The following is an 18,727-nucleotide window of genomic DNA, read 5'->3' on the forward strand; positions in this document are numbered from 1 at the left end:
CTGCAATTATATGCCATATTTAGAAAAGTTATTAATGTAATAATTATATGTACACCAAACTCATTCATAATATATATTAACATTAAATAATGCTTACTGATATAAATGGAATACATGTAATGCAAATCACAGCAGTAAATGTGCAAGAATCTACTTATATTCAATAACTTATGTAGGGAAACTACAAACAGCCACACAATTGAATCTGGAACAACTGGAGGGAATGGACTGGGGGAGAGAGAAAGAGAGAGAGACTGGCAGGATGGGAGCAGGCCTGGCACCCACTGGGTGTGCAAACCGTGCAATTGCACGCCATGCATGAGATGAGAATGCTGGAAGTGCTAGCACCGCGAGTGTTGAATTACCTCAAGGCCAGCACATGAAGAGGAGCTGCAGAACGGCTGCTCTCCACAAAGTAGAAAGTACAGGCTGGCAGCAGCCCTGGAGGAGGAATGACCCATGGACCCTGACAACCTGGTTTGCCTTGTGTATATGTGAATGGAAGGCTGCCTAGGATGAGTGGGTGTGTGAATGGAAGGCTGCCTGGAAAGAGTGTGCGTGAGAATAGGAGCCTGCCTGCATCGGGGGTGTGTGTGTGTGTGAATGAGAGGATGAATGGGATGGGGGTGGGGGGGTGTGAATGGGAGGATGAATGGGATGGGGGTGGGGGGGGTGTGAATGGGAGCCTGCCTTGGGGGGGGGGTGTATGCAGGAATGGGTGTGTGAATGGGAGCCTGCCTGGGGTGTGTGGATGTAAATGGGAGCTTGTCTGGGATGTATTGGTGAGAGAGAGAGAATGGGAGATGCCTGGTGAGTGTGTGAGTGTGTGTGTGTGAGTGAGTGAGTGAAAGATTCACCACTTCTGTTTCTTCTCATCTTTCTGGACTAATGGGCTGTTCTCCATCTTCTGGCCCTATTGAGAGAGTCAAGGAAGGCGTCCTCGCCATCATTGGCCCCGATGACAGCTCTGGCCCGAGGCAACACCCCCCCCCCCTTGCTTATGTCATCTGCGCAGTGAGCGATGCCAGAGGTGCCATGCGTGCTACGTTGTGTGCATGAAGGAGCTCCTATTCCAGTAATTACCGTCAGGGTAGATATGGTGATCTTGCAAGTATCAAACATTGTATGCCCTGTCGACTATCTTGTTTAATTGACATTGCATGTTCTGTTACATCTAATGTTCCTGTTTTTGTTGATGTTAACATCATGTTGGTTAATATTTAAGCTATTAAGAGAAAATTTCAGATAGCTTTTGATTTTAATTCAAGTGGAACAACCAGATTTGTTTTGTATCATCGTGAACTGGTTACTTGCCTTGGATGTAACCATCCTTAAACAAATTTGTCCAACCAATTATGCTTGTTTTTCTCAACCTAGAAAAAAGGGCAGAAGTGGGGGTTTCTTGATCATATATAAGGAAAGTTGGGATCCCAAATTTGAGAATATAAGCATGGATTCACCATATGAAACTTTGGTCCTTTATACCACTAGTTTTTCCATTTGTCGTATATATTGTTTTCCTAAATAATTACAAGCTAATATATTAAATAATATGGTTATACTGGGAGACTTTAATTTATCACTTAATTATGTTCCTCTACCAAGCTATTGTACTCAATTCTTAGATATTCTTTCTTCCTTAGGATGGTCTCAGTTGATTCATTCCTCTACTCATTGGCAGGGCCACTCTTGATCTTATTTTTGTTAATGATTCTTGTAGACAACATAGCTTAGATTCAATATCCACTCAAGAAGTCCCATGGTCAGATCATTCTTTAATTACATTTTCTGTGGCTTGGCCCAGTGCTCCTGATGTTTCTTTATTGCTTAAATCTCAGGTACATCGTGGCCATATTGATAGTTCTCAAATTATTGATGGTATGCAGTTTTCTTTAGCATCTTCTCTGCCTGAAAATATAGATGACTTGATCTCTTGGTAGGTGGAATCAACTACTTCAGTGCTTAATTCTATTGCTGTTTTTAGATCTTTAATTAATAAGAAATCACAGCCATGGCTTACCCCTGCCCTCATTCTTTTAAGGAAGTCTCTTAGAAAGAGTGAACGTTCTCGGTGGAAGTCTCCATCGTCAAATGGTGCAGCCAATTTCAGATTCCTCTTAACTTTGGAGGCCAAAAAGAATTTTTACTCTGTAAAGATCAGACAAATATGTCATAATCCTAAGGCTTTATTTCAGTTAGCAAAAAATCTTGGGTACTCCAAAAGTTCAATCATCTTCTGCTGATGTGCCATCTGCAGAAGCTTTCTTAAGATATTTTTCCTGAAAATTGAAAAACTTAGCCTTGTTTTATGTTGATGTCCCTTTATGATGTAATGGAACGAATACTCCCATTCTGTCCAATCTGGACATCCTTCACCGATGTCTCCCAGATGGAGGTGGGTAAGATGATATCTTCAATGAGCAATGTTCTTTGTCCATCTAGCAATTGTTCAACTGCTTTTTTTAAGATTGCTAAAGATGTCATTACTCCTTGATTTATTTGTGTTGGATTCTGTTGTTAAATTGTTATTTATCGCCGTGTTTTTCAGCAGTTCACTTGAATACCCCTCCTCAAGGTGCCAGTTTCCAACCTTTTGGCATTTCCTTTGACAGGGAATCTTTCTTTTTGTATCACTGTTATTAGCTGACCTGCGGTCCCATCTTCTTTTTCTGACTGCTTCATTTCCTTCCCACATTAACTTTGTTGGCACCTTCTCTTTCATATTTACTGGAACATAATTTGACTCTATTAACATCAGGTACCTTGTCCTTTCACTCCATTCTCGGACGGCGGGGTCCCCCTTCACCTTCTCTATCTCCGGCCTTCATCTTTTACCCTGTTATAAACACAAATGATCCCTCCCATCACACTGCCTCTGCATACACTCAGCTGTCTCACATGTTCCTTTTCCAGCCTCCCTCTCACCCTGGATTCATTCATTGATTGTCTTTAAAAGTTTTTATGTATGTATGCCACTTGTGGAGCTCTTCTTTCTCTTCTTTTTTTTTTTCCCCTGTCCTCTCTTCCCTTTCTTTTCCCTATCTACCCCCTCCCCCCCTCTTATTCCCATCCTTTCCCTTCTTCTCTTCCCTTCTTCTTTTCTCTTCCCCCCCCTTTTTTTTTTACTGTCCCCTTCATTCCTGGGTTCTGATTTTCTTCCTCCCCCCCTTTCCTCGTCTCCCCTTCCTTCCTTCCTCCCTCCTTCCCCTCCCCTTCCCCGTTCCCCTGATATATATACAATGTACCACATTTTTATATACATATATACACACATTTTTTTTATGTTTTTTGATGTTTCCTGATGTTATTTCTCTCCAATAGATGCCATGTTTTGGTCCTTTTAAGTTAATTTTATTTAGTTCTTAATTAGAATTGTCTGCCATATGGTGTCTTGTTCTGTTATGTGGATCCTTGGTTATATTTCTATGTTTATTTGTTTGTTTATTTAGTTATCACTTTTGGGTTCTGCTGACAGTGTCTTCTGGGCCTCTGTCCCTCCCGACGCAGCCCATGTGGCAAAACACGGTCCAAGTCGGGGGACTGAAACTTTGCTTTAAGTATCCCTGAATAAAAGGTGGAAACGTGTGCCTTAAGTTCTCATTTTTTGATTAACTCACCACAAGGATCTGTGATTTTCCAGCGCTATATTATTTCTACTTATGGTTAATCACCACTAGCGTATACCGCTCATCATCTCCACTTCCTATTGGCTATTACTCCTTCATTGACATTTATTGTCAATAAATCCCTTCAGTCCATTTTCTTTTACCGTTAGTCTGAAAAATCAGTAGTTAGACCACTTTTGAAGAAACTTGGTTTAGATTCTTCTGGCTTGATCAATTATAGACCAATCTCCTCTCTGCCTTTTGTTTCTAAAATCATTGAGAGTGCAGTTCTCCAACTATTGACAGAGTTTATAGGGGAGAAAGAGATATTGGATCCTCATCAGTTTGGCTTCAGACGTTCAATGAGTACCAATCTCCTTTTACTCTCCTTAATTGATGCCATTAGAAGGGGTTTGGATAGTGGGCATCAATTTCTGCTTGTCTCATTGCACATTTCCTCAGCTTTCGATACTGTTGATCATGTCATTCTCCAGTATCACTTGCAAGAATGTGGCGTCTCAGGAAATGTGCTGAATTGGTTTACAGCATATCTCAGTTATTGTTCACAACAGGTGAAACTTGGGAATGACCTATCACAATGGGGTTTGTTTGTTTTTTTAAGTCCGATGTTCTTCGGGGCTTTGCCTTATCTGCAGTTTTGTTCAACATCTATTAAACAAGTGTTTATGCTGATGATTTGCGATTCTTCATCCAATTGTGTCCCTCATGGAATGAAACTTTGGAACAACTTTATATCTGTATATCTTCAATCAAACAATGGCTACACCAGAATAAATTGTCACGCAACATGTCTAAAACTGAATTTTTATTGATTCAGAGACCTCATTTGACATTACATCAAGAATTTCTCAAATAATGCCCCGATTAAAAGCTTGGGGTTTTGGTTTGACTCCTCTCTTTCCTTTCGTCCTCAAATCAAATCCACAATGAAATCTGGGTTTTTTTAAGTTACGTGTTCTTTCGGGGTTAAAACATCTGCTACATAACTGATTTTCGTTCTGTTGTTAAAGCATCTGTTTTTCTTCTGATCGATTATTGCAATGGTCTTTATTTGGATCTTCCTTTGAATTCATTGCATCCTCTGCAGCTTTTGCTAAATTCTACTGCTCGGCTTATTTCTGGGATCAAATGGTATGAACATATCACCCCCCATTCTCGGTGATTTGCACTGGTTACCAATGCAGCAGCGAATTGTGTATAAAATTGGAATGATCACATTTAAGTTAATTCAAGTACTTGTCCATGGTCTGATATACTTCTAAAATTACATGAACCCACTCAACAGTTGTGATCCTCCCAACAGGGATGTGCCCTTAGCCAGAACTGCTCACCTCACGAGAGAATCTGCTTTTTAAATAGCAGCACCTACTCTTCAGAATACTTTACCACTGTAACTCATGATGTCTGACTGCATTAAGAAGTTTCATTTCCTTCTGAAAAACTTCCTGTAAAAAAACAGGCTTTTGGATAAGAATATTGGTATTGGTCCTCCTGCGAAAAGCGTGTATGTGGTGAATTATGACTTTGTTAATGATGTAAATATGTTTTAAATAAGTTTTGTTTTTTATTTACATTATATCTGTGAATGTTTTATTTTGCACATCACTTAGGCCATCTGTGTTAGGTGATAAATACATTTTAATAAATGAAATGAAAAATAAATGAGAGGAGAAAGTTTGTGCATCCCACCCCCACTAATCCACAACAATCTCAGGTGACTGGAAATCAAACTTCCCAGATATGGCGAGCGTAAATATTTAAAATCCTTTTTGGTTTTATTTTGCAGGTGTTATTTGCTGTGTCTGCTGTTTTGAAATATTTTATTGGTGTTTGGGACATTTAAAAAAAAAACTTGTATATGAGTTTTTAATTATTTGATCTTTTATTCATCAGCTTTTCTTTAAAATAATAATATTAGTATGCTTTTAGTATTATGATTATGTATTTTTTATTTCTTGATTTTATTGTTTGATGTTTGAGGAATGGTGATGGTTCTGTTTTTTTCATTGTTGCACTGCATAGAGAGTCTGGCTTCTTGCGGTTTCCAGTTCAGTTTTTGCCTGCATGTTTGTATTTCTACCTTATTGCTGCTCTATTCTGTATTTGGTGAGGGTCTGTTTATGTTCTGCATGTGTGCCTGAGGTGAGGCTTTCTCCTAATAGGAAGTGTATTAGTGTATTTGGGCTTTCAGAGGATCAAGCCCACACCCAAAGCACATCACAATAGGCCTAATACCATATGGGCTCCAAGAATCCTTTTTGCAGGAATTTCTGGTTGGCATCACTGCAGTGCATGTAAATATAATGTAAGTGATATTTTTATCTCAGAATACTGTACTTTGATATTTTTCATATAAAATATAAATGTATATAACTCTTAACTGTGTGTATGGAATGGGGCAGGTGGCGTTGTGCAAGGCTATAAGGTTCGCCTAGGGCACCTAATACCCTTGCACCAGCCATTGGTACGGGGGGGCCGGGGGTGTCAGTTTTTAAAGGGAGCTGGGGGTCTTATTGGTGGGGCCAAGACAGAGAATGAATGAACTGGAAGGGGGTGGGGGGGGGGGGGGGGAAGCACAGTAATTTTTTGCACAAGGCAGCAAAAAAGATAGCACTGACCCTGGGTGGGAGAGAGAGACAGACTGGCAGAGATGGATTGGTGGAGGGAGGGAGAGGCAGAAAGGTGGAGATGGACTGGTGGAGGGAGGGAGAGAAAGAGACTGATCAGGATGGACTGGTGGAGAGAGAGACTGGCAAGAAAGATTGGTAGAGGAAAAGAGAGTGAAAGACTGGTGGAGCGAGAGAAAGATACTGTCTCTCTCTCCACCAGATTAGTGGAAATGTACTAAAAGAGAGAGACAAACTTGGTGGAGATGGACTGGTGGAAGGGGGGAGAGAGATATTGGAGGGGTTGGATAAAGGGAGAGAGACTGATAGGAATAGATTAGTGGAGGAAGATAGAGACACAGGTGGAGGGGAATAGAGAGACTGGTGAGGATGCAGTAGTGGAGGGGGGAGGGAGAGACTGGTGGGCAAGGACTGTGGAAGGGGGAGAGAGACTGGTGGGCAAGGACTGTGGAAGGGGGAGAGAGAGACTTGCAGGATGGGCATGTGGAGAGAGAGAAAGAGAGGGGGTCTGATTGGGATAGACTATGGAGCAGAGACAGAGTGTAGGAGAATAGTGGGAAAGGGGGAAGGAGGGATGTTTGAGACAGGCCCGCAGCACTAAAAGGGAGAGATAAAGAGAGGTTTGGTGCACATATACCTCTCTCTTCCCTCTGCAGCATGGTATTTGTTTATATTATTATTTTTTAAAGAAAATCATCTATAACAGGGAAAACCACCCGGTTAGTTCAGTCTTGGCAGGGGTCCACCTGCCTGTTTCCAAATTCCATACACGCAGAGATAAAATACCCCTCTTCTAAAGTAACAGGCACAGGTTGCTCCATTATCACAAAGTGCTGGGCATGTATGTCGGTGGCATCTCTAGCAGAAGAACCTTCTAAGTAACAAAGAAACCCCTGGCCAGTTTCAACCATCTAAGAAAACTACCACCAAAATTATTCAAGTGCATTAATCAGTAAAAAAAAAAATCTGCACTTCCAGTTCTACAATACCCTGCCTTCATAGAAACTCCCCCAGCAAAGAGTGCAGAGTAGAACAAGGACACTTCCCCTTACCATTCATATTAAAAATAATAATAATAATCAAATTCTGGTTTCACCTCATTAACAACAACACAAACTCCCTCCACTACCAGGAACATTGAATAATACAAAATGTACTTGGGACCTATAGGAAGCCTGCCATTCCATAACACCCTAACTGCCTGATTCAAGCAGTAGCAATTCTACCTATGAAAAGGCAATACTGCAAATATTACAACAGGCCCTAAAACACCAATATACCTTCTGTTAGGAAAATTGAACACGTCCAGCTGCTGTAGGTCCCCTACATAGGAACTACATGCTAGCAGAATACTTCACCTAAGTCACACATGAAAAACACAGAGACTCTTGCCAAATACAAAATAAAGAGGACATAAAGTATAACGACAAACATGCAGACAAAAACTGAACAGGAAACTGCAGTGCAACAATGGAAAAACAAAACATCGAATTCCTCACAAATCATCAAACTGTACAATCAAGAAATATAAAATATCAATAGTAGTAAAACCATACTAATAAAAAGAATATTTCAAAACTGATATTTAGAACATCCAATAATTAAAAACTCATAAATTATTTTTAAATTTACCAGACACCAATAAAATATTTCAAAACATCAGACACATCAAATAATAGCCAACAATTAAAACTAATAAGGATTAAAATATTCTCCACTCTCCATACCTGGGAACTTTTTGATTTCCAGTCGCTCTGAGATTGCTGTGGATTAGGAGGGGAGCACACAATCTTTCTCCTCTCTCTTATACACACATATACATGTTCACCTTAATAATCACAGACACACATGGTCCCTCTCTCTCCCATACACACATGTGCTTGCTTGCTCTCTCTTTTTTTTTCTCTCTCACACACACACACACACACACACACACACTCCCTCTCTCTCAATCACACTTGCAATCATAGACACACACATGCTTTCTCACATACACTCGTTCTCAGACACACATGCTCTCTTTCTCATGCACACATGCTCTCATAGACACGTGCTATTTCTCACACACACAGACATGCTCCCTCTTTCTCACACTCACAGACAGGGGCAGATTGGCCTATCGGGGGATCGGGCATCTCCCGGTGGGCCGATCGCTCCAGTCACGTTGTCTGCCGTGTGCGGCCGTGACAGAGCCGCGCTCAGCAGACCACGTGATGTGTCCTGGGCGGCGAATACCCGGGCCGGTCCGACAATGTGAATCCGCCGCTGCTCACAGACTCGCACCCGGGCCTCTTCCTCTTTATAGCCTGGGGTCTGTGGGGGTCCCTTGGTGGGATAGATGCACCGGTGGCCTGTTGGGCCTCTTTTTGACTTCAGCCACTGGCGAGATAGGTGCCCAGATGGCCCTGCTGCCGCCTCCTCTCTTCTTTGGCTGGGATGTGCCAGCGGCCTATCGCACCTCTATTGCAGCTTGGGCTTTCTTCTACCCCTGCTCACTTCCCACGGACTCCCTATTATGGTCTGGCGAATCCCTAGGGGTCTGTGGACCACAAGTTGGGAACCACTGCTTTATAACATTGCCAAAATCCATCCTTTCCTTTCTGAACACACTACCGGAATCCTTATCCACTCTCATCTCCACCTGCTCCTCACAGGTCTCCCAGCAAGCCATCACTCTCCACTGCAATCTGTCCAAAATTCAGCTGCATGACTTATCTGTTGCCAAAGGCTCTATGCTCACATAACCCCCTCTTCTGAAGTCACTGCATTGGCTCCCTATCCGCTCCTGCACACAGTTCAAGCTCCTCTTTCTCCCCTATAGATGCCTTTACTGTGCAGCACCTCACTACCTCGCCTCTCTCATCTCTTTACACCCTTCCTCGTGCACTCCACTCGTGGGACAAGTCACTTCTATCTGTGCCCTTCTCCTCTACTGCCAATTCCAGACTCCTTGCTTTCCACCTGGCTGCACCGTGTGGTTGGAATAATCTTCCTGAACTGGTGCAACAGGCTCCCTCTCTTGCCATGATTAAATCCCATCTAAAGACCCACCTTTCTGAAACCGCTTTTAAATCTTATGCCTGATTGTCTGGTTTTAGTCTTGTTAACTAACTTTCTTTTCTTTGTAACCATTGTCTTGCTTTATGAAATACCCCAAGTCTCTTGCCCTCTATGTTTATCTTATTAGATTGTATGCTCTATTCAGCAGGTACTGTCTTTTTGTACAGTGCTATGTATGTTGTATAGCTCTATAGAAATGTTAAGTAATAGTAGTAATTGCTTCTTTTAGTGTTTGTTTTTTTTAAACAAATTTCCTTATTTATCATATTCGCTCTTATTATAGTTAAAAGCTATTGCAGTAATTTCCCTTCGTATTCACCCTCCTGCGATTATGTCAAATTTAATTACATTGTCACTGTTGCCAAGCGGATTCACCACCCTTAGCTCTTGCAGTTCCACTGAGAATTAGATCTAACATAGTTCTCATAATATAGGAGCAGGCATACATTGCATTTTCCCAGCCAAATGTATCCCGCACAAAAGAGCAGGTGTAAAGACCGCAGCCCAGTGGTACCCAGGTAGTTTTCAAAGGGAGGCGTAGGCTTTCCCCTCTTGAAAATGTTGTGCAGCTTTCGTGGGTGTAAGCTATCTGCGCATTTTGAACCTTGGTGGATGGGGGGGAGGCGGAGAGCTGGTTTTGAAAATTGCTCCGCTTTGAAGAAGGGAGATGATGGCAGATGGACACACGAAATGATTATAAAAGCATTTTCTAAAAATATATAGCAAGCCGGTGCATTCCTGAAGAAATGCAAGAGCAGAGCAGTGCATTTCCAGGGTAATTTTCAAAGGCGTTCTCGAGGGTAAAACGGTGTTTTACCCATGGAAATGGCTCGTTACAACCTCACCTGCCCGATATGTGGGTAAAGTTATGTGCTTACGTTTTCACCTAGACTGAGTGAGGATGTTCCCCGGGGCCAGGACTGGGAAAGTGTTTGCCCTTACATGCAGACTGTTTTGCATTTTCAGAAGTATGTGTGTAGATTTTTGACAGAAGATTTCCGTGTGCATAACAGTCAGCAAGTGTAATTGTATCCGGTATTTTTGGTGAGAGAATTTTTAAAGTGACCTTACGCGTGTAAGATTGCTTTGAAAACTGGTGTGACTTATGCATGTATTGATACAAATTGCCACCGCCCTCTCGACATGTAGTATTTTTCCTTCTGCCTTATTTATTTACTTATTAATTAGATGAAATAACTTTCCAGGAAATTTGCTGGTGAAAGGCAATTTTGTTGCTTTCTAAGCTCTAGCCTCCCCTTTCCACAAAACCCGATTTACCAAGTGAACCAGTGAAAACTGAGTGCTTCTTACGAAGCTGGAGATTTCACTCTGCTTATCTTGGTTCTCCCTCCGTCTGGCACCACTGAGGATCCAAGGAATCCACGCAGTTCATTTCACGCTCACAAAGCTCCGCTGGTTTGGAATCCTTACAGTGCATTTCATCGCCCCTGATTGATTCTACCCCCAAGCCCTGAACACAGTAACTGTTATTGCTCAGCTGCTGTAACTGAGCAGAACATTTAAATAAGAATCTAAAAAACAACTGACTGCCAGACACCGCTTGAGCACAGGCTGAATGGGCAGACCCTTGTTACTAGCATTCCTCCCCGCACTCCGAGGTGGCTGGACACAGATCCCCGATTTATAAATGTCCAAAGTGATGGCAGCAACCATATTAGCAGTACAACACAAGGAGTCAAAGACGACAACTGCAGGCTGGTGGAGCTGCTTGGAAAGCTGCCATATTCCACTGAAAACAATCAAAGACAAGAAGCATTCTGTTATTACCTGAAGACACTGTCTTTGCTCGTGATCTTTTGCTCCTGCTGTTTTCTTTTTCCACAGAAGAGTCGGACTTTCTGAGGATTCTTTTCTCTGAATATTCTCTGAATATACAAAGCCTCTGCAAGTTCCTAATGCCAGAAACAAATCTCTGTCTGTGCCCTAGTCAATTATTACCTTGCAGGGCCGACACTGTTTCAGAATTGTGGGTGAGGCTTAGCAGGTCAGAGGCCCTATGTGCGATAGTTGCTATTGAAAGGCTTGGTTTATGCCCAGTGTGCTGGATTCTGGTCTCGCCCTCATCCCTACCATTTCTCCTGCCTCCTTTGTATTTAGGGGAGGTTTTGTGTGTGTGTTTGAAAGACAGATGGTGGACTGGAGTGCATCACATGACCTGATGCAGGAGGAGGAGCAGAGAGGAATTGTGAGGATGTTGATATGAAGGGTAGGTTTATTCTGATTGTAGACATAGGTGGTTTCTCGTCAGTCTGAAACCTGAAATATTAACTCCAATATGCATTTGAATTATTTTTAAAATCCCTGGCACAAAATCTCATCTTCCCCCAGCCCTTCAGAGCAGTCTCCATTCGCATCTGACTTTATGCTCACTTTGAATTTTTAATCACTCTTTTCAGGTATGTTAAGACTGGGGACAATTTTAAAATTAACTGTGGATCTACAAGCAGGGGGAATGTGTGTACTTTATACTCACATTCTTTACAGCTAAAAGCACAAAATCTGCATGTTAAAGAGGGCAATCTTCAGCCAGCAGGTCATATCCAGTTCATGGGAGGCTTTGATCTGGCTTGCAACAGCAAGACTGCGCCCGACACACAGTGGCAACAGCATGTCCCTGCTGCCCGAAAGGGACATCCACATCTGGAAGTGGTGTCGCCACTTGACTCTCGGGCAGTTGTAACTCCTCAAACTGGAATGAAACTCAGGAGGGACTTTCATTGGCTCCATCCCCTCCCCCACACACCTGAACTGGGCCCTCAGTGCAGCCATTGGGTCCAAAAGATTTCTCCCACCCGTGCTTTGGAGAAACTGTCAGCCTTTTATGGGCTGAAAGTGGCACCTCATTTGCACTGCCGTTGGTTGGCAGGTGAAGAAAAGTCAAATAACCTCTTTTTCTTTTATTTTTGCATTGAAAAAGGAGAAATCATTATTTACAACACAATGATATTTACTTTTGATTCTAGATTTTCAAAATCGTGCCTGCTCATGTACATTTTTTTGAAGGTTAGAATCCAAGTTTCTATCCCAGCACTAATATTGAAAGTGTACCTGCAGGGTCAGCCTGGTGGCTGAGCAGCAGTCCCTTTTCTTCCTGCTAGACCTGCTTGGGTTTTCCCCATTCCTTAGCTTTCAGAGACAGAGGTCACACCCCACTTATGATGTTACTCTTTTGCATAAAAGGGAAAGTAGGCAGAGGTAGCTGCAAACATGGGTAGAATAACTCATTGTTTACTCCCAGATTCATCAGTTGCACCCTGGCTGGTGGAGTTTACTAGCTTCTGGGATAGCAACCTCTCAGGGTTGATTTTCCCAGTGCAGCTGTCTCCCAGAGATTTCTTTCTGGCTGTAGGTACCTAGGGCTTGGATCCTTGTTTGCGAGGGTCTGAGGATCCCTCCTAGGTTGACTTCCTTCCCTAGTAAGTGGTGATCCTGAGGGACCTGCCTTTATCAGAAAGAGTTTTGTTCTGGGGCTTGAGCTCTCTCACGCTCGCTGTCTCTGACTCCCTGCCCCCGTTTTTTGGTTGTTGAGTGTTCTGCTTTGCTCAGACTGAGGTGAATACAACTAAGTAAAAGCAAGAGTTTTTCTACACCATATGAGCGAGGACTTCAGTGGTCTAAAGCACAGCAGCATTGAGCAGCGGTATTAGGTAGGTGGTGAGTAAGCCAGAGGGTGAAGCACATGAAAAGGAAGAGAGTGTAGGCCGCACCGAGCCGCAGCAGGGGTTAAGGCAGGCCCGTACACCAGCAGTAGCACCACATTGTGCAAAAAAATGCAGTTGCTAGAATGGCTAACTATTGGCAGTGTGCTTGAATGGCACAGTGAAAACCTTGCTACAATTATTTAGAAATGCTAAAGCTATCTGTGCAGAGGATTTGGAGCTGGGATTTGTGGGGATTCTCTATATAAGTACAATTTGTGCTGGATACAGTGAGATGCTAACAGCTGAAAACATACTCTGTGGCTGCAGGTGCAGCTCCTTGGCACTTGGAAGGTGCCCAGTAAGGTAGGCACCTTCTGCCCATCTTGTGATGGCAAACCGGATGTGGACACCTGGGAAGGGCATAACTGTATCTCTTCTCATGTAGGGGAAGAGCTTCGGGAGGGGTGAAACATCAGCTATGTATGCTGCTTCCCTTACCCTAGGGGAAAAAGGTCTCATTCCAGGACAAGTAGACTCGGTAGCTCCTCTTGTGGAAGGGAAAACTGAAGCAGCCCAAAGGAACAGTATGATAGACTCATAGCAGGGCTTTGTTCTAGAATCAGCTTAGGGATATGGCAGGAGTTCACCCTAGAGGGTTTTCCCCTGATTTTGTCCTCGTAATATACCAGGCTTTCTGTGCTATGTAGAAGATGGGCTTTATGGCAAGTGCAAAATCCCTAGACCATGGATCTTTGGGGAACAGAACTGGAGCCCCTAACTGCTCACAGGAGATGTGGAAGTGGAGGGATTTGCCTGGTATGACCACCGCGCCAGACTCCAGGAGAAGGATGGCTGGCAGTCAGATCTGCGCCGCGTGTACCCAGGAGTTCTCAGGAAGGACAGTGCTCTTTGAGGAAGAACTTGCAGACTTCATCACCAGCATTCAGACAGCCTTGAAAACAGCAAACACTAAAACAGAGGACATGTCGGAGGGCAACCTATATCTTACAGGTCATTAGTAAGCCCACAAGAACTATTTCATTAAATGAGGTCCTAAGATGGATGGTACTGTCAGAATGGAACTTCTCTCAGGGCAGCTCAAAGGCGGCAGGATAATGGAGTGATTATATCCTCTCCCTGAGGATGAGAAGAATTAGCTGCTGCGCTTCCCAAGAGTGGACATGCTCATGTCAGCCATGGCTCGCAAAACCACCATCCCATAGAAGAAGGTGCCCTTCCTTCCTGGGGGCCTTGAGGGACCCCAGGAAGGAAGACAGAGGTGGTTCTAAAGCAGGCCTTCTCCACAGTGGACATGACAATTCAGGACTCTATTTTCTGGAGTTATTAGCTCAAGCTACCCTAAGCTGTGTTCAACAATACCAGAGAATTGGCGGTAGCCTTTTTGGCACATATATTGTATGACCTGGTCAAGTTATCCTGAAGGTCGATTGCCTTTGAGATGGCAATTAGAAGACTACTGTGGCTCCATAATTGGGCAGCGGACTCAGCATCTAAGGCATGTCTGTGTAAGCTCCCGTTTGGGAGCGGAGAGGGGGCTCCTTGTTGGTGAAGTTAGAGAATCTAGTAAAGGACTTAGGCAAAACCAAGCCACAAAGGCAGGCAGAGGAAAGAGGTCATTTGAACATGTGAGGACTTAGAAAACCTTCAAAAAAGAACTAGGATGTTCACCAAAGCCTACCAACAGCCAATGACTCTGTTATAACTTCCTCCCTACCGACCCATATAAACATGTAGAACCAATCCAAAGCACGTAATTTAACCTGTACAGTTCAACAACCGAACTATCTTATAACGCCTACAATAAATATTTTAACAAGCACGTGAATTTTTAAACACCCTGTTAAACATCAAAACTTAGTAAATCGTTGTGATGGCGAAACCTAACGACGGTATATAAAACTCGATAAATAAATAAAAATAAAATAAAAAAGTACCAGCATAAGGGCAAGGAGGCTGGGTCGGTAACGTCACAGGTATCTAGAGGGAGATTCTAGTCCTTTTGTAGGGCCAAGAGGCTGAGGACCAACCCACCTGAAGCTGTGGATGGTAGCTACTCTGCCCAATAAAATATTCTAAGCCCCTCAGCCAGTAAGTCAAGGCAGCAATTTAACTCTACTTTCCTTGGAAGTGGCCCATATTTTAGTGAGCCAATGTTTTCCAAATATAACTTTAAAGGTGTACTTGCACAATGATGCCACCCCAGCTCCAGATTTATTTTTTATTTTCCCCCATGTTTGGCAGTTCAGAGTGTTTGTAGTAGAAGCATCCCTGCAAAGGATACAGGACTTAGAAGCAATAATTCCAATCCTGCCACCAGGAAAGGGATAGAGTGTGTGTTCACTTTACTTTGTGGGGCCAAGGAAGGGCAAAGATGATGTGCCCATACTAGATTTAAGAGGAATGAGCAGGGACTTCAGGGTGCCTCATTTCAGACTGAGGACCCTTGTTATGGTTCTATAAATAAATGCTTAAACACTGGCATCTTAAGAAAGAACTTTATTTTAGATAAAATATGTAATATTTCAGGAGAGTGTGAGATTGTTTTGAATTGACTTGCTAGTAGTCTCAGAGAGCACTGCCAGATTAAATACACACCAAATTAAATAGATAGCCACATCCAATTTACACACCAATAAGCTAGTTTGTTTGCATAACATTTTCCTAATTGGTTGGAATTATAATTTTATCTCATGACTGGTAAAAGAAAATCTGAACACATTACACCTGTTCTCAACCAATTACAGTGGCTCCCAATAGAGAAAAGAATAGAATTCAAAGTTCTCTCAATACTTCATAAAGCAGTTTATAAAGCAGACTACACTGCCCTTTATCACATCATACATATCCATTGTTCTCTACGCACAACAAGAACAACTAGAAAACTTCAACTAGTGATTCCATCACTTCCACATGCCAAACTGTCTTCCACCAGAAACAGAGCCATCTCCATCATTGGCCCAAAGTGATGGAATTCGTTACCTCATTACCTAACCGTTCAAAAAACATAAAATCTTTTAAAAAAGACCTTAAAGCCTGGCTACTCAGCCAAACTATTAATGACAGCACGCACAATGATCTTAAAATATAATCCCATAGCCTTCTAACATTCAATCTCCTCCCTATCACAATCTCTCCTGCTTTCAAGCTACAGATGTCTCCTTTTATGATTTGAACTCAGATATTTCAATGTAGCTATCCTTTTGTATATCTTGTTTTGTTTATACTACATTATATGCCAGTTCTCAGTTTATTGTTAAAATTAAATTTTAAATTTTTTAATGTAACAGGTTGTTATAAATGTAAACTGGAGTGAAGGCAACTCTGCTATACCTCGGTATATAAAAAAATGCTAAATAAATAAAATGTAAAGGCAGGAACGATATGTCATATTGAACTCAACATACTTTTTAGCTTTTGACCTACATTCTAACATTTCAACTTATTCTGGCATGCCAACAATCTTGAATAGTTTTACAACTCTATTTAGAGCAGTTTCACGGTGCAGTAATGAATTTTCTACTCAACTAGTTTGGTTTCATAGAAAAAAACCTTTTCAAAGCACCCTAATATACACTGTTAAGTAGTCAGGATGGGAGAAAAAGAGGTTACCTGGTATCAGAGCATCACCCCATTGGGAAAGCAGAGTAATGACCGCCCAAGGGGACACTCTGATCTCTGGCCATACTGGCCCATCTAAGCTGGGCTAAAAGAGGCAGCACTAGAACTATTGAACAAAGCACAATCGAGGGTCATCAGAATACTACAGAGGATTCTCTGGCCAAGATTAAAGACTATGCGTGGCTCAAGAATAGACATGTGTTAACCCAGTCTGGGTCCCAGTTAGCAGTATGACATCTGGTAGGAAGAGAAGATATTTTTAAGGATCTTGTCAGGAGGTGCAGGCCAGACCTAGGAGTCTGTCATTGCAATGTGGAATCCAAGGATACAGTGACCTGCTTCCATCTGATACACAAGGTCAGTCTTCAGTTAATATTCTCATCTTGGTGACTGATATGTAAGGAAGGATAAAGAAGATAAGGCCACCTATAAAAATGATGGCGGCAACCCTGGTCTGACCAAGAAGAAGGCCTGATAAGACAGTGTGTGGCAACCCTGAGAACAGGAGTAGCCAGGACAGGGCCTGGTACAGACAGGAGAACCTTCTCCATCTTTGGGATATGGTCTGGCTCTTGAGAAGGTGTGACTTCAAAACAGGATACTAGCAAGAAATATCCATACTGGCCACAATGCTGAAAGCATGTAAAAACTTAATCTCCTTAGCCTATGTCAGAATCTGGAGGTTGTTTGAGGTGGACTGTCAAGAGAATGGAATCTGACCATGGAAAATGGATGTATTGCAAATCTTGGACCTTCTACAGAAAGGCTTGGACAAGGGCCTAGCCCTCAATTCTCTTTCTCTCTCCATGCTCCCTCTTTGCCCTCCCCTGAGGAGGGGATGATCTCAAGCGATCATAAAAAATGTAATAAGAACTGAAAGAAAGGGCATACTTGAGATTTCTTGTCTGGTTACTCTGACTGAGGCTGCTGACCAGGGCCACTGACTACTCCCCCTTTTATGCAAAAGACTGATTGCATAAGGGGTGTGTGATCTCTGTGACTGGCAGCTGAGGAATGAGGAAATCCAAAGGGTAATGGATTGGTCTAGCAGGACACGAGGAAAGAAAATTATCAGATAAAAACACTTTTACCATACTACATACTGCCATTAAAAGGACTTGAGTTCAGTAAGCTATTGACAGCCAGAAAGAATAGTCAGGAAAATACAATTGAACAGATAGCATCAACCTTTCAGATATTTATTATATACAATCTTATCTCTATCACAATACAAAACAGTTCAGAATATTTACATTCATCAAACAGGTAGTATGAAAACAGTCAAATTCTTCATTTTCATGACTTAGGAAAATAGAAAAATACAAATCCAGTGGTTTTCCTTTTCTCTTGCACCTTAAAATGGTTAGTGCAGGTTTTGGATGTAGATTAAAGCTTTTTGCCTCTTATATACTTAAAGATGTGAGCCCGGATTTACGCGAGCAGGGCCTTGCGCGCCGGCGCGCCTATTTTCCATAGGCCGCCGGCGTGCGCAGGGTCCCGGGGTTTTTGGAAGGGGGCGTGTCGGGGGGGCGCGGGACCCAATGACGCGGCGTTTCGGGGGCGGGCGTGGCGTTTCGGGGGCGGGACCGTGGGTGTGGTGCCGGCCCGGGGGCGTGGTCCAGGCCTTCGGACCAGCCCCCCGGGTCGGAGCACGGGGCGCGCGTAGATTTACCTTTGTCCGTAGATTTACGCCTGCGAGAAGCAGACGTAAATCTACGCGCGCCCCGTGCTCCGACCCAGGGAGATGGTCCGAAGGCCTGGACCACGCCCCCGGGCTGGCGCCACGCCCACGGTCCCGCCCTGAAACACCACGCCCTGCCCCCGAAACGCTGCATCATCGGGTCCCGCCCCCGACACGCCCCCTTCCAAAAACCCTGGGACCTACGCGCGTCCCGGGGCTCTGCGCACGCCGGCGGCCTATGGGCCGCGCGTATCTTCTAAAATCCAGCGTACTTTTGTTTGCGCCTGGTGCGCAAACAAAAGTACGCGAACGCGCTCTTTTTAAAAATCTACCCCAAAATGTATTTCCAGTCTCTTTAAATAATTAAAAAAAAAATCCGATGATAAGGGATTGAAATAGTAAATGACATTGTCAGGATGATCTTAGCATCCA

The 18,727-nt window shown here is 43.1% G+C and overlaps 1 protein-coding gene across 9 annotated transcripts in view; it reads left to right on the forward strand.

Moving 5' to 3' along the window:
- RECQL5 (RecQ like helicase 5) overlaps window positions 1-18,727 on the forward strand; it is a 129,894-nt gene that overhangs the window by 59,249 nt on the left and 51,918 nt on the right. The gene's annotated exons all lie outside the window — the stretch shown is intronic.

This window comes from Rhinatrema bivittatum, chromosome 4, assembly GCF_901001135.1.
Source record: "Rhinatrema bivittatum chromosome 4, aRhiBiv1.1, whole genome shotgun sequence".
Lineage (NCBI taxonomy): Eukaryota > Metazoa > Chordata > Amphibia > Gymnophiona > Rhinatrematidae > Rhinatrema > Rhinatrema bivittatum.